Source organism: Petromyzon marinus, chromosome 42 (assembly GCF_048934315.1).
Source record: "Petromyzon marinus isolate PM22_M1 ecotype Great Lakes invasive population chromosome 42, UKy_Petmar_22M1.pri1.0, whole genome shotgun sequence".
In the NCBI taxonomy this organism is placed as follows: Eukaryota; Metazoa; Chordata; class Hyperoartia; order Petromyzontiformes; family Petromyzontidae; genus Petromyzon; species Petromyzon marinus.
In genome coordinates this window covers 655204-669982 of record NC_133708.1, presented here as the reverse complement: position 1 = coordinate 669982, position 14779 = coordinate 655204, and positions in this window count along the sequence as shown.

Sequence of the window (14779 nt, the reverse complement as noted above, 5' to 3'; positions counted from 1 at the left end):
TCACAGCTGTCACAGGGACTCCTGAGACAGCTACTCATCACAGCTGCCACAGGGACACGTGTATCAGCTATTCGTAACAGCTGTCTCTGGGACTCCTGTGTCAGCTACTCGTCACACGGGGACTCTTGTGACAGCTAGTCGTCACAGCTGCCACAGGGACACCTGTGTCAGCTACTCGTCACAGCTGTCACGGGAACAGCTGTCACAGGGACTCTTGTGTCAGCTACTCGTCACAGCTGTCACAGGGACACCTGTGACAGCTAGTCGTCACAGCTGTCACAAGGGTCTACTGTGTCAGCTACTCGTCACAGATGTCTTTGGGACACCTGTGTCAGCTAGTCTTCACAGCTGTCACAGGGACTCCTGTGACAGCTACTCGTCACAGCTGTCACAGGGACTCCTGTGACAGCTAGTCGTCACAACTGTCACAGGGACTCCTGTGTCAGCTACTCGTCACAGCAGTCTCTGGGACTCCTGTGACAACGAGTCGTTAGAGCTGTCTCTGGGACTCCTGTGATAGCTAGTTGTCACAGCTGTCACAGGGACTCCTGTGACAGCTACTCGTCACAGCTGTCACAGGGACTCCTGTGACAGCTACTCATCGCACCTGCCACAGGGACACGTGTATCAGCTATTCGTAACAGCTATCTCTGGGCCTCCTGTGTCAGCTACTCGTCACACGGGGACTCTTGTGACGGCTAGTCGTCACAGCTGCCACAGGGACACCTGTGTCGGCTACTCGTCACAGCTGTCACGGGAACAGCTGTCACAGGGACTCTTGTGTCAGCTACTCGTCACAGCTGTCACAGGGACACCTGTGACAGCTAGTCGTCACAGCTGTCACAAGGGTCTACTGTGTCAGCTACTCGTCACAGATGTCTTTGGGACACCTGTGTCAGCTAGTCGTCACAGCTGTCACAGGGACTCCTGTGACAGCTACTCGTCACAGCTGTCACAGGGACTCCTGTGACAGCTAGTCGTTACAACTGTCACAGGGACTCCTGTGTCAGCTACTCGTCACAGCAGTCTCTGGGACTCCTGTGACAGCTAGTCGTTAGAGCTGTATCTGGGACTCCTGTGACAGCTCGTCGTCACAACTGTCACAGGGACTCCTGTGTCAGCTACTCGTCACAGCTGTCTCTGGGACTCCTGTGACAGCTACTCGTGAGAGCTGTCTCTGGGACTCCTGTATCAGCTACTCTTCACAGCTGTCTCTGGGACTCCTGTGACAGCTACTCGTGAGAGCTGTCTCTGGGACTCCTGTGATAGCTAGTCGTAACAGCTGTCTCTGGGACTCCTGTGTCAGTTACTCGTCACAGCTGTCACAGGGACTCCTGTGTCAGCTAGTCGTCACAGCTGTCACAGGGACTCCTGTGATAGCTAGTCGTCACAGCTGTCACAGGGACTCCTGTGACAGCTACTCGTTAGAGCTGTCTCTGGGACTTCTGTGATAGCTAGTTGTCACAGCTGTCACAGGGACTCCTGTGACAGCTACTCGTCACAGCTGTCACAGGGACTCCTGTGACAGCTACTCGTCACAGCTGTCTCTGGACTCCTGTGTCAGCTACTCGTCACAGCTGTCTCTGGGACTCCTGTGACAGCTACTCTTGACAGCTCTCTCTGGTTCTCCTGTGACAGCTAGTCGTCACAGCTGTCACAGGGACTCCTGTGTCAGCTACTCGTCACAGCTGTCTCTGGACTCCTGTGACAGCTACTCGTGAGTGCTGTCTCTGGGACTCCTGTGATAGCTAGTCGTCACAGCTGTCTCTGGGACTCCTGTGACAGCTAGTCTTTAGAGCTGTCTCTGGGACTCCTGTGATAGCTAGTTGTCACAGCTGTCACAGGGACTCCTGTGACAGCTTCTCGTCACAGCTGTCACAGGGACTCCTGTGTCAGCTCCTCGTCACAGCTGTCTCTGAGACTCCTGTGACAGCTACTCGTGAGAGCTGTCTCTGGGACTCTTGTGACAGCTAGTTGTCACAGCTGTCACAGGGACTCCTGTGTCAGCTACTCGTCACAGCTGTCTCTGGACTCCTGTGACAGCTACTCGTGAGAGCTGTCTCTGGGACTCCTGTGATAGCTACTCGTCACAGCTGTCTCTGGGACTCCTGTGACAGCTAGTCGTTAGAGCTGTCTCTGGGACTCCTGTGATAGCTAGTTGTCACAGCTGTCACAGGGACTCCTGTGACAGCTACTCGTCACAGCTGTCACAGGGACTCCTGTGACAGCTAGTCATCATAGCTGCCACAGGGACACGTGTATCAGCTAATTGTAACAGCTTTCTCTGGGACTCGTGTGTCAGCTACTCGTCACATCTGTCACGGGGACTCTTGTGGCAGCTAGTCGTCACAGCTGCAACAGGACACCTGTGTCAGCTACTCGTCACAGCTGTCACGGGAACAGCTGTCACAGGGACTCCTGTGTCAGCTACTCGTCACAGCTGTCACAGGGACACCTGTGACAGCTACTCGTCACAGCTGTCACAGGAACTCCTGTGACAGCTAGTCATCACAACTGTCACAGGGACTCCTGTGTCAGCTACTCGTCACAACTGTCTCTGGGACTGCTGTGACAGCTACTCGTGAGAGCTGTCTCTGGGACTCCTGTGTCAGCTACTCGTTACAGCTGTCTCTGGGACTCCTGTGACAGCTACTCGTGAGAGCTGTCTCTGGGACTCCTGTGATAGCTAGTCGTAACAGCTGTCTCTGGGACTCCTGTGTCAGTTACTCGTCACAGCTGTCACAGGGACTCCTGTGTCAGCTAGTCGTCACAGCTGTCACAGGGACTCCTGTGATAGCTAGTCGTCACAGCTGTCACAGGGACTCCTGTGACAGCTACTCGTTAGAGCTGTCTCTGGGACTTCTGTGATAGCTAGTTGTCACAGCTGTCACAGGGACTCCTGTGACAGCTACTCGTCACAGCTGTCACAGGGACTCCTGTGACAGCTACTCGTCACAGCTGTCTCTGGACTCCTGTGTCAGCTACTCGTCACAGCTGTCTCTGGGACTCCTGTGACAGCTAGTCTTTAGAGCTGTCTCTGGGACTCCTGTGATAGCTAGTTGTCATAGCTGTCACAGGGACTCCTGTGAAAGCTACTCGTCACAGCTGTCACAGGGACTCCTGTGTCAGCTCCTCGTCACAGCTGTCTCTGAGACTCCTGTGACAGCTACTCGTGAGAGCTGTCTCTGGGACTCTTGTGACAGCTAGTTGTCACAGCTGTCACAGGGACTCCTGTGTCAGCTACTCGTCACAGCTGTCTCTGGACTCCTGTGACAGCTACTCGTGAGAGCTGTCTCTGGGACTCCTGTGATAGCTACTCGTCACAGCTGTCTCTGGGACTCCTGTGACAGCTAGTCGTTAGAGCTGTCTCTGGGACTCCTGTGATAGCTAGTTGTCACAGCTGTCACAGGGACTCCTGTGACAGCTACTCGTCACAGCTGTCACAGGGACTCCTGTGACAGCTAGTCATCATAGCTGCCACAGGGACACGTGTATCAGCTATTCGTAACAGCTTTCTCTGGGACTCGTGTGTCAGCTACTCGTCACATCTGTCACGGGGACTCTTGTGGCAGCTAGTCGTCACAGCTGCAACAGGACACCTGTGTCAGCTACTCGTCACAGCTGTCACGGGAACAGCTGTCACAGGGACTCCTGTGTCAGCTACTCGTCACAGCTGTCACAGGGACACCTGTGACAGCTACTCGTCACAGCTGTCACAGGAACTCCTGTGACAGCTAGTCATCACAACTGTCACAGGGACTCCTGTGTCAGCTACTCGTCACAACTGTCTCTGGGACTGCTGTGACAGCTGCTCGTGAGAGCTGTCTCTGGGACTCCTGTGTCAGCTACTCGTTACAGCTGTCTCTGGGACTCCTGTGACAGCTACTCGTGAGAGCTGTCTCTGGGACTCCTGTGATAGCTAGTCGTAACAGCTCTCTCTGGGACTCCTGTGTCAGCTACTCGTCACAGCTGTCACAGGGACTCCTGTGTCAACTAGTCGTCACAGCTGTCACAGGGACTCCTGTGACAGCTAGTCTTCTCAGCTGCCACAGGGACACCTGTGTCAGCTACTCGTCACAGCTGTCTCTGGGACTCCTGTGTCAGCTAGTCGTCACACCTGTCTCTGGGACTCCTATGACAGCTACTCGTGGGAGCTGTCTCTGGGACTCCTGTGATAGCTAGTCGTCACAGCAGTCTCTGGGACTCCTGTGACAGCTAGTCGTTAGAGCTGTCTCTGGGACTCCTGTGATAGCTAGTTGTCACAGCTGTCACAGGGACTCCTGTGACAGCTACTCGTCACAGCTGTCACAGGGACTCCTGTGACAGCTAGTCATCACAGCTGCCACAGGGACACGTGTATCAGCTATTCGTAACAGCTGTCTCTGGGACTCCTGTGTCAGCTACTCGTCACATCTGTCACGGGGACTCTTGTGACAGCTAGTCTTTAGAGCTCTCTCTGGGACTCCTGTGATAGCTAGTTGTCATAGCTGTCACAGGGACTCCTGTGAAAGCTACTCGTCACAGCTGTCACAGGGACTCCTGTGTCAGCTCCTCGTCACAGCTGTCTCTGAGACTCCTGTGACAGCTACTCGTGAGAGCTGTCTCTGGGACTCTTGTGACAGCTAGTTGTCACAGCTGTCACAGGGACTCCTGTGTCAGCTACTCGTCACAGCTGTATCTGGACTCCTGTGACAGCTACTCGTGAGAGCTGTCTCTGGGACTCCTGTGATAGCTACTCGTCACAGCTGTCTCTGGGACTCCTGTGACAGCTAGTCGTTAGAGCTGTCTCTGGGACTCCTGTGATAGCTAGTTGTCACAGCTGTCACAGGGACTCCTGTGACAGCTACTCGTCACAGCTGTCACAGGGACTCCTGTGACAGCTAGTCATCATAGCTGCCACAGGGACACGTGTATCAGCTATTCGTAACAGCTTTCTCTGGGACTCGTGTGTCAGCTACTCGTCACATCTGTCACGGGGACTCTTGTGGCAGCTAGTCGTCACAGCTGCAACAGGACACCTGTGTCAGCTACTCGTCACAGCTGTCACGGGAACAGCTGTCACAGGGACTCCTGTGTCAGCTACTCGTCACAGCTGTCACAGGGACACCTGTGACAGCTACTCGTCACAGCTGTCACAGGAACTCCTGTGACAGCTAGTCATCACAACTGTCACAGGGACTCCTGTGTCAGCTACTCGTCACAACTGTCTCTGGGACTGCTGTGACAGCTGCTCGTGAGAGCTGTCTCTGGGACTCCTGTGTCAGCTACTCGTTACAGCTGTCTCTGGGACTCCTGTGACAGCTACTCGTGAGAGCTGTCTCTGGGACTCCTGTGATAGCTAGTCGTAACAGCTCTCTCTGGGACTCCTGTGTCAGCTACTCGTCACAGCTGTCACAGGGACTCCTGTGTCAACTAGTCGTCACAGCTGTCACAGGGACTCCTGTGACAGCTAGTCTTCTCAGCTGCCACAGGGACACCTGTGTCAGCTACTCGTCACAGCTGTCTCTGGGACTCCTGTGTCAGCTAGTCGTCACACCTGTCTCTGGGACTCCTATGACAGCTACTCGTGGGAGCTGTCTCTGGGACTCCTGTGATAGCTAGTCGTCACAGCAGTCTCTGGGACTCCTGTGACAGCTAGTCGTTAGAGCTGTCTCTGGGACTCCTGTGATAGCTAGTTGTCACAGCTGTCACAGGGACTCCTGTGACAGCTACTCGTCACAGCTGTCACAGGGACTCCTGTGACAGCTAGTCATCACAGCTGCCACAGGGACACGTGTATCAGCTATTCGTAACAGCTGTCTCTGGGACTCCTGTGTCAGCTACTCGTCACATCTGTCACGGGGACTCTTGTGACAGCTAGTCGTCACAGCTGCCACAGGGACACCTGTGTCAGCTACTCGTCACAGCTGTCACGGGGACAGCTGTCACAGGAACTCCTGTGTCAGCTACTCGTCACAGCTGTCTCTGGACTCCTGTGACAGCTACTCGTGAGTGCTGTCTCTGGGACTCCTGTGATAGCTAGTCGTCACAGCTGTCTCTGGGACTCCTGTGACAACTAGTCGTTAGAGCTGTCTCTGGGACTCCTGTGATAGCTAGTTGTCACAGCTGTCACAGGGACTCCTGTGACAGCTACTCTTCACAGCTGTCACAGGGACTCGTGTCAGCTCCTCGTCACAGCTGTCTCTGAGACTCCTGTGACAGCTACTCGTGAGAGCTGTCTCTGGGACTCTTGTGACAGCTAGTCGTCACAGCTGTCACAGGGACTCCTGTGTCAGCTACTCGTCACAGCTGTCTCTGGACTCCTGTGACAGCTAGTCATCACAACTGTCACAGGGACTCCTGTGTAAGCTACTCGTCATAGCTGTCTCTGGGACTGCTGTGACAGCTACTCGTGAGAGCTGTCTCTGGGACTCCTATGTCAGCTACTCGTCACAGCTGTCTCTGGGACTCCTGTGACAGCTACTCGTGAGAGCTGTCTCTGGGACTCCTGTGATAGCTAGTCGTAACAGCTGTCTCTGGGACTCCTGTGTCAGCTACTCGTCACAGCTGTCACAGGGACTCCTGTGTCAACTAGTCGTCACAGCTGTCACAGGGACTCCTGTGACAGCTAGTCTTCTCAGCTGCCACAGGGACACCTGTGTCAGCTACTCGTCACAGCTGTCTCTGGGACACCTGTGTCAGCTAGTCGTCACAACTGTCACAGGGACTCCTGTGTCAGCTACTCGTCACAGCTGTCTCTGGGACTCCTGTGACAGCTACTCGTGAGAGCTGTCTCTGGGACTCCTGTGATAGCTAGTCGTAACAGCTGTCTCTGGGACTCCTGTGTCAGCTACTCGTCACAGCTGTCTCTGGACTCCTGTGACAGCTACTCGTGAGAGCTGTCTCTGGGACTCCTGTGATAGCTAGTCGTCACAGCTGTTTCTGGGACTCCTGTGACAGCTAGTCGTTAGAGCTGTCTCTGGGACTCCTGTGATAGCTAGTTGTCACAGCTGTCACAGGGACTCCTGTGACAGCTACTCGTCACAGCTGTCACAGGGACTCCTGTGTCAGCTCCTCGTCACAGCGGTCTCTGAGACTCCTGTGACAGCTACTCGTGAGAGCTGTTTCTGGGACTCCTGTGACAGCTAGTCATCATAGCTGCCACAGGGACACGTGTATCAGCTATTCGTAACAGCTTTCTCTGGGACTCGTGTGTCAGCTACTCGTCACATCTGTCACGGGGATTCTTGTGACAGCTAGTCGTCACAGCTGCCACAGGGACACCTGTGTCAGCTACTCGTCACAGCTGTCACGGGGACAGCTGTCACAGGGACTCCTGTGTCAGCTACTCGTCACAGCTGTCTCTGGACTCCTGTGACAGCTACTCGTGAGTGCTGTCTCTGGGACTCCTGTGATAGCTAGACGTCACAGCTGTCTCTGGGACTCCTGTGACAACTAGTCGTTAGAGCTGTCTCTGGGACTCCTGTGATAGCTAGTTGTCACAGCTGTCACAGGGACTCCTGTGACAGCTACTCTTCACAGCTGTCACAGGGACTCCTGTGTCAGCTCCTCGTCACAGCTGTCTCTGAGACTCCTGTGACAGCTACTCGTGAGAGCTGTCTCTGGGACTCTTGTGACAGCTAGTCGTCACAGCTGTCACAGGGACTCCTGTGTCAGCTACTCGTCACAGCTGTCTCTGGACTCCTGTGACAGCTAGTCATCACAACTGTCACAGGGACTCCTGTGTAAGCTACTCGTCACAGCTGTCTCTGGGACTGCTGTGACAGCTACTCGTGAGAGCTGTCTCTGGGACTCCTATGTCAGCTACTCGTCACAGCTGTCTCTGGGACTCCTGTGACAGCTACTCGTGAGAGCTGTCTCTGGGACTCCTGTGATAGCTATTCGTAACAGCTGTCTCTGGGACTCCTGTGTCAGCTACTCGTCACAGCTGTCACAGGGACTCCTGTGTCAACTAGTCGTCACAGCTGTCACAGGGACTCCTGTGACAGCTAGTCTTCTCAGCTGCCACAGGGACACCTGTGTCAGCTACTCGTCACAGCTGTCTCTGGGACACCTGTGTCAGCTAGTCGTCACAACTGTCACAGGGACTCCTGTGTCAGCTACTCGTCACAGCTGTCTCTGGGACTCCTGTGACAGCTACTCATGAGAGCTGTCTCTGGGACTCCTGTGATAGCTAGTTGTAACAGCTGTCTCTGGGACTCCTGTGTCAGCTACTCGTCACAGCTGTCTCTGGACTCCTGTGACAGCTACTCGTGAGAGCTGTCTCTGGGACTCCTGTGATAGCTAGTCGTCACAGCTGTTTCTGGGACTCCTGTGACAGCTAGTCGTTAGAGCTGTCTCTGGGACTCCTGTGATAGCTAGTTGTCACAGCTGTCACAGGGACTCCTGTGACAGCTACTCGTCACAGCTGTCACAGGGACTCCTGTGTCAGCTCCTCGTCACAGCGGTCTCTGAGACTCCTGTGACAGCTACTCGTGAGAGCTGTTTCTTGGACTCTTGTGTCAGCTACTCGTCACAGCTGTCTCTGGACTCCTGTGACAGCTACTCGTGAGAGCTGTCTCTGGGACTCCTGTGACAGCTAGTCATCATAGCTGCCACAGGGACACGTGTATCAGCTATTCGTAACAGCTTTCTCTGGGACTCGTGTGTCAGCTACTCGTCACATCTGTCACGGGGACTCTTGTGGCAGCTAGTCGTCACAGCTGCAACAGGGACACCTGTGACAGCTACTCGTCACAACTGTCACAGGAACTCCTGTGACAGCTAGTCGTCACAGCTGTCACAGGTACTCCTGTGTCAGCTACTCGTCACAGCTGTTTCTGGGACTCCTGTGACAGCTACTCGTGAGAGCTGTCTCTGGGACTCCTGTGTCAGCTAGTCGTCACAGCTGTCACAGGGACTCCTGTGTCAGCTAGTCTTCTCAGCTGCCACACGGACACCTGTGTCATCTAGTCGTCACAGCTGTCACAGGGACACCTGTGTCAGCTAGTCGTCACAGCTGTAACAGGGACACCTGTGACAGCTAGTGGTCACAGCTGTCACAGGGACACCTGTGTCAGCTACTCGTCACAGCTGTCTTTGGGACTCCTGTGTCAGCTAGTCGTCACAGCTGTCTTGGGAACTCCTCTGCAGCTAGTCGTCACAGCTGTCACAGGGATTCCTGTGACAGCTACTCGTCACAGCTGTCTCTGGGACACCTGTATCAGCTATTCGTAACGGCTGTCTTTGGGACTCCTGTGTCAGCTACTCGTCACAGTTGTCACAGGGACTCCTGTGACAGCTAGTCGTCACAGCTGTCACAGGGACTCCTGTGTCAGCTACTCGTCACAGCTGTCACAGGGACTCCTGTGTCAGCTACTCGTCACAGCTGTCTCTGGGACTCCTGTGACAGCTACTCATGAGAGCTGTTTCTGGGACTCCTGTGTCAGCTACTCGTCACAGCTGTCTCTGGGACTCCTGTGACAGCTACTCGTGAGAGCTGTCTCTGGGACTCCTGTGATAGCTAGTCGTAACAGCTGTCTCTGGGACTCCTGTGTCAGATACTCGTCACAGCTGTCACAGGGACTCCTGTGTCAGCTAGTCGTCACAGCTGTCACAGCGACTCCTGTGACAGCTAGTCTTCTCAGCTGCCACAGGGACACCTGGGTCAGCTAGTCGTCACAGCTGCAACAGGGACACCTGTGACAGCTACTCTTCACAGCTGTCACAGGGACACCTGTGTCAGCTACTCATCACAGCTGTCTTTGGGACTCCTGTGTCAGCTAGTCGTCACAGCTGTCTTTGGGACTCGTCTGCAGCTAGTCGTCACAGCTGTCACAGGGACTCCTGTGACAGCTACTCGTCACAGCTGTCTCTGGGACACCTGTATCAGCTATTCGTAACAGCTGTCTCTGGGACTCCTGTGTCAGCTACTCGTCACAGCTGTCACAGGGACTCCTGGACTCCTGTGATAGCTTGTCGTCACAGCTGTCACAGGGACTCCTGTGACAGCTACTCGTTAGAGCTGTCTCTGGGACTTCTGTGATAGCTAGTTGTCACAGCTGACACAGGGACTCCTGTGACAGCTTATCGTCACAGCTGTCACAGGGACTCCTGTGACAGCTAGTCGTCACAGCTTTCACAGGACCTCCTGTGACAACTACTCGTCACAGCTGTCACAGGGACTCCTGTGACAGCTAGTCGTCACAGCTGTCACAGGGACTCCTGTGTCAGCTACTCGTCACAGCTGTCTCTGGGACTCCTGTGACAGCTACTCGTGAAAGCTGTCTCTGGGACTCCTGTGATAGCTAGTCGTCACAGCTGTCACAGGGACTCCTGTGACAGCTACTCGTTAAATCTGTCTCTCGGACTTCTGTGACAGCTAGTCGTCACAGCTGCCACAGGGACACCTGTATCAGCTAGTCATAACAGCTGTCTCTGGGACTCCTGTGTCAGCTAGTCGTCACAGCTGTCACAGGGACTCCTGTTTCAGCTAGTCGTCACAGCTGTCACAGGGACACCTGTGTCAGCTAGTCGTCACAGCTGTAACAGGGACACCTGTGACAGCTAGTGGTCACAGCTGTCACAGGGACTCCTGCGACAGCTAGTCGTCACAGCTGTCACAGGGACTCATGTGACAGCTACTCGTGAGAGATGTCTCTGGGACTCCTGTGTCAGCTAGTCGTCACAGCTGTCACAGGGACTCCTGTGTCAGCTAGTCTTCTCAGCTGCCACAGGGACACCTGTGTCAGCTAGTCGTCACAGCTGTCACAGGGACACCTGTGTCAGCTAGTCGTCACAGCTGTAAAAGGGACACCTGTGACAGCTAGTGGTCACAGCTGTCACAGGGACACCTGTGTCAGCTACTCGTCACAGCTGTCTTTGGGACTCCTGTGTCAGCTAGTCGTCACAGCTGTCACAGGGACTCCTGTGTCAGCTAGTCGTCACAGCTGTCACAGGGATTCCTGTGACAGCTACTCGTCACAGCTGTCTCTGGGACACCTGCATCAGCTATTCGTAACGGCTGTCTTTGGGACTCCTGTGTCAGCTACTCGTCACAGTTGTCACAGGGACTCCTGTGACAGCTAGTCGTCACAGCTGTCACAGGGACTCCTGTGTCAGCTACTCGTCACAGCTGTCACAGGGACTCCTGTGTCAGCTACTCGTCACAGCTGTCTCTGGGACTCCTGTGACAGCTACTCATGAGATCTGTCTCTGGGCCTCCTGTGTCAGCTACTCGTCACAGCTGTCTCTGGGACTCCTGTGACAGCTACTCGTGAGAGCTGTCTCTGGGACTCCTGTGATAGCTAGTCGTAATAGCTGTCTCTGGGACTCCTGTGTCAGCTACTCGTCACAGCTATCACAGGACCTTCTGTGACAACTACTCGTCACAGCTGTCACAGGGACTCTTGTGACAGCTAGTCGTCACAGCTGTCACAGGGACTCCTGTGTGAGCTACTCGTCACAGCTGTCTCTGGGACTCCTGTGACAGCTACTCGTGAGAGCTGTCTCTGGGACTCATCTGCAGCTAGTCGTCACAGCTGTCACAGGGACTCCTGTGACAGCTACTCGTTAGAGCTGTCTCTAGGACTTCTGTGATAGCTAGTTGTCACAGCTGTCACAGGGACTCCTGTGACAGCTAGTTGTCACAGCTGTCACAGGGACTCCTGTGACAGCTAGTCGTCACAGCTGCCACAGGGACACCTGTATTAGCTAGTCGTCACAGCTGTCACAGGGACTCCTGTGTCAGCTAGTCGTCACAGCTGTCACAGGGATTCCTGTGACAGCTACTCGTCACAGCTGTCTCTGGGACACCTGCATCAGCTATTCGTAACGGCTGTCTTTGGGACTCCTGTGTCAGCTACTCGTCACAGTTGTCACAGGGACTCCTGTGACAGCTAGTCGTCACAGCTGTCACAGGGACTCCTGTGTCAGCTACTCGTCACAGCTGTCACAGGGACTCCTGTGTCAGCTACTCGTCACAGCTGTCTCTGGGACTCCTGTGACAGCTACTCATGAGATCTGTCTCTGGGCCTCCTGTGTCAGCTACTCGTCACAGCTGTCTCTGGGACTCCTGTGACAGCTACTCGTGAGAGCTGTCTCTGGGACTCCTGTGATAGCTAGTCGTAATAGCTGTCTCTGGGACTCCTGTGTCAGCTACTCGTCACAGCTATCACAGGACCTTCTGTGACAACTACTCGTCACAGCTGTCACAGGGACTCTTGTGACAGCTAGTCGTCACAGCTGTCACAGGGACTCCTGTGTGAGCTACTCGTCACAGCTGTCTCTGGGACTCCTGTGACAGCTACTCGTGAGAGCTGTCTCTGGGACTCCTCTGCAGCTAGTCGTCACAGCTGTCACAGGGACTCCTGTGACAGCTACTCGTTAGAGCTGTCTCTAGGACTTCTGTGATAGCTAGTTGTCACAGCTGTCACAGGGACTCCTGTGACAGCTAGTCGTCACAGCTGTCACAGGGACTCCTGTGACAGCTAGTCGTCACAGCTGCCACAGGGACACCTGTATTAGCTAGTCGTAACAGCTGTCTCTGGGACTCCTGTGACAGCTAGTCGTTAGAGCTGTCTCTGGGACTCCTGTGATAGCTAGTTGTCACAGCTGTCACAGGGACTCCTGTGACAGCTACTCGTCACAGCTGTCACAGGGACTCCTGTGACAGTTAGTCGTAACAGCTGTCACAGGGACTCCTGTGTCAGCTACTCGTCACAGCTTTCTCTGGGACTCCTGTAACAGCTAATCGTGAGAGCTGTCTCTGGGACTCCTGTGACAGCTACTCGTGAGAGCTGTCTCTGGGACTCCTGTGATAGCTAGTCGTAACAGCTGTCTCTGGGACTCCTGTGTCAGATACTCGTCACAGCTGTCACAGGGACTCCTGTGTCAGCTAGTCGTCACAGCTGTCACAGCGACTCCTGTGACAGCTAGTCTTCTCAGCTGCCACAGGGACACCTGTGTCAGCTAGTCTTCACAGCTGCAACAGGGACACCTGTGACAGCTAATCGTCACAGCTGTCACAGGGACACCTGTGTCAGCTACTCGTCACAGCTGTCTTTGGGACTCCTGTGTCAGCTAGTCGTCACAGCTGTCTTTGGGACTCGTCTGCAGCTAGTCGTCACAGCTGTCACAGGGACTCCTGTGACAGCTACTCGTCACAGCTGTCTCTGGGACACCTGTATCAGCTATTCGTAACAGCTGTCTCTGGGACTCCTGTGTCAGCTACTCGTCACAGCTGTCACAGGGACTCCTGGACTCCTGTGATAGCTTGTCGTCACAGCTGTCACAGGGACTCCTATGACAGCTACACGTTAGAGCTGTCTCTGGGACTTCTGTGATAGCTAGTTGTCACAGCTGACACAGGGACTCCTGTGACAGCTACTCGTCACAGCTGTCACAGGGACTCCTGTGACAGCTAGTCGTCACAGCTGTCACAGGGACTCCTGTGACAGCTAGTCGTCACAGCTGTCACAGGGACTCCTGTGACAGCTACTCGTTAGATCTGTCTCTGGGACTTCTGTGACAGCTATTCGTCACAGCTGCCACAGGGACACCTGTATCAACTAGTCGTAACAGCTGTCTCTGGGACTCCTGTGTCAGCTAGTCGTCACAGCTGTCACAGGGACTCCTGTGTCAGCTAGTCTTCTCAGCTGCAACAGGGACACCTGTGTCAGCTAGTCGTCACAGCTGTCACAGGTACACCTGTGTCAGCTAGTCGTCACAGCTGTAACAGGGACACCTGTGACAGCTAGTGGTCACAGCTGTCACAGGGACACCTGTGTCAGCTACTCGTCACAGCTGTCTTTGGGACTCCTGTGTCAGCTAGTCGTCACAGCTGTCTTTGGGACTCCTCTGCAGCTAGTCATCACAGCTGTCACAGGGATTCCTGTGACAGCTACTCGTCACAGCTGTCTCTGGGACACCTGCATCAGCTATTCGTAACGGCTGTATTTGGGACTCCTGTGTCAGCTACTCGTCACAGTTGTCACAGGGACTCCTGTGACAGCTAGTCGTCACAGCTGTCTCTGGGACTCCTGTGACAGCTAGTCGTCACTGCTGCCACAGGGACACCTGTATTAGCTAGTCGTAACAGCTGTCTCTGGGACTCCTGTGACAGCTAGTCGTTAGAGTTGTCTCTGGGACTCCTGTGATAGCTAGTTGTCACAGCTGTCACAGGGACTCCTGTGACAGCTACTCGTCACAGCTGTCACAGGGACTCCTGTGACAGTTAGTCGTAACAGCTGTCACAGGGACTCCTGTGTCAGCTACTCGTCACAGCTTTCTCTGGGACTCCTGTAACAGCTAATCGTGAGAGCTGTCTCTGGGACTCCTGTGACAGCTACTCGTGAGAGCTGTCTCTGGGACTCCTGTGATAGCTAGTCGTAACAGCTGTCTCTGGGACTCCTGTGTCAGATACTCGTCACAGCTGTCACAGGGACTCCTGTGTCAGCTAGTCGTCACAGCTGTCACAGCGACTCCTGTGACAGCTAGTCTTCTCAGCTGCCACAGGGACACCTGTGTCAGCTAGTCTTCACAGCTGCAACAGGGACACCTGTGACAGCTAATCGTCACAGCTGTCACAGGGACACCTGTGTCAGTTACTCGTCACAGCTGTCTTTGGGACTCCTGTGTCAGCTAGTCGTCACAGCTGTCTTTGGGACTCGTCTGCAGCTAGTCGTCACAGCTGTCACAGGGACTCCTGTGACAGCTACTCGTCACAGCTGTCTCTGGGACACCTGTATCAGCTATTCGTAACAGCTGTCTCTGGGACTCCTGTGTCAGCTACTCGTCACAG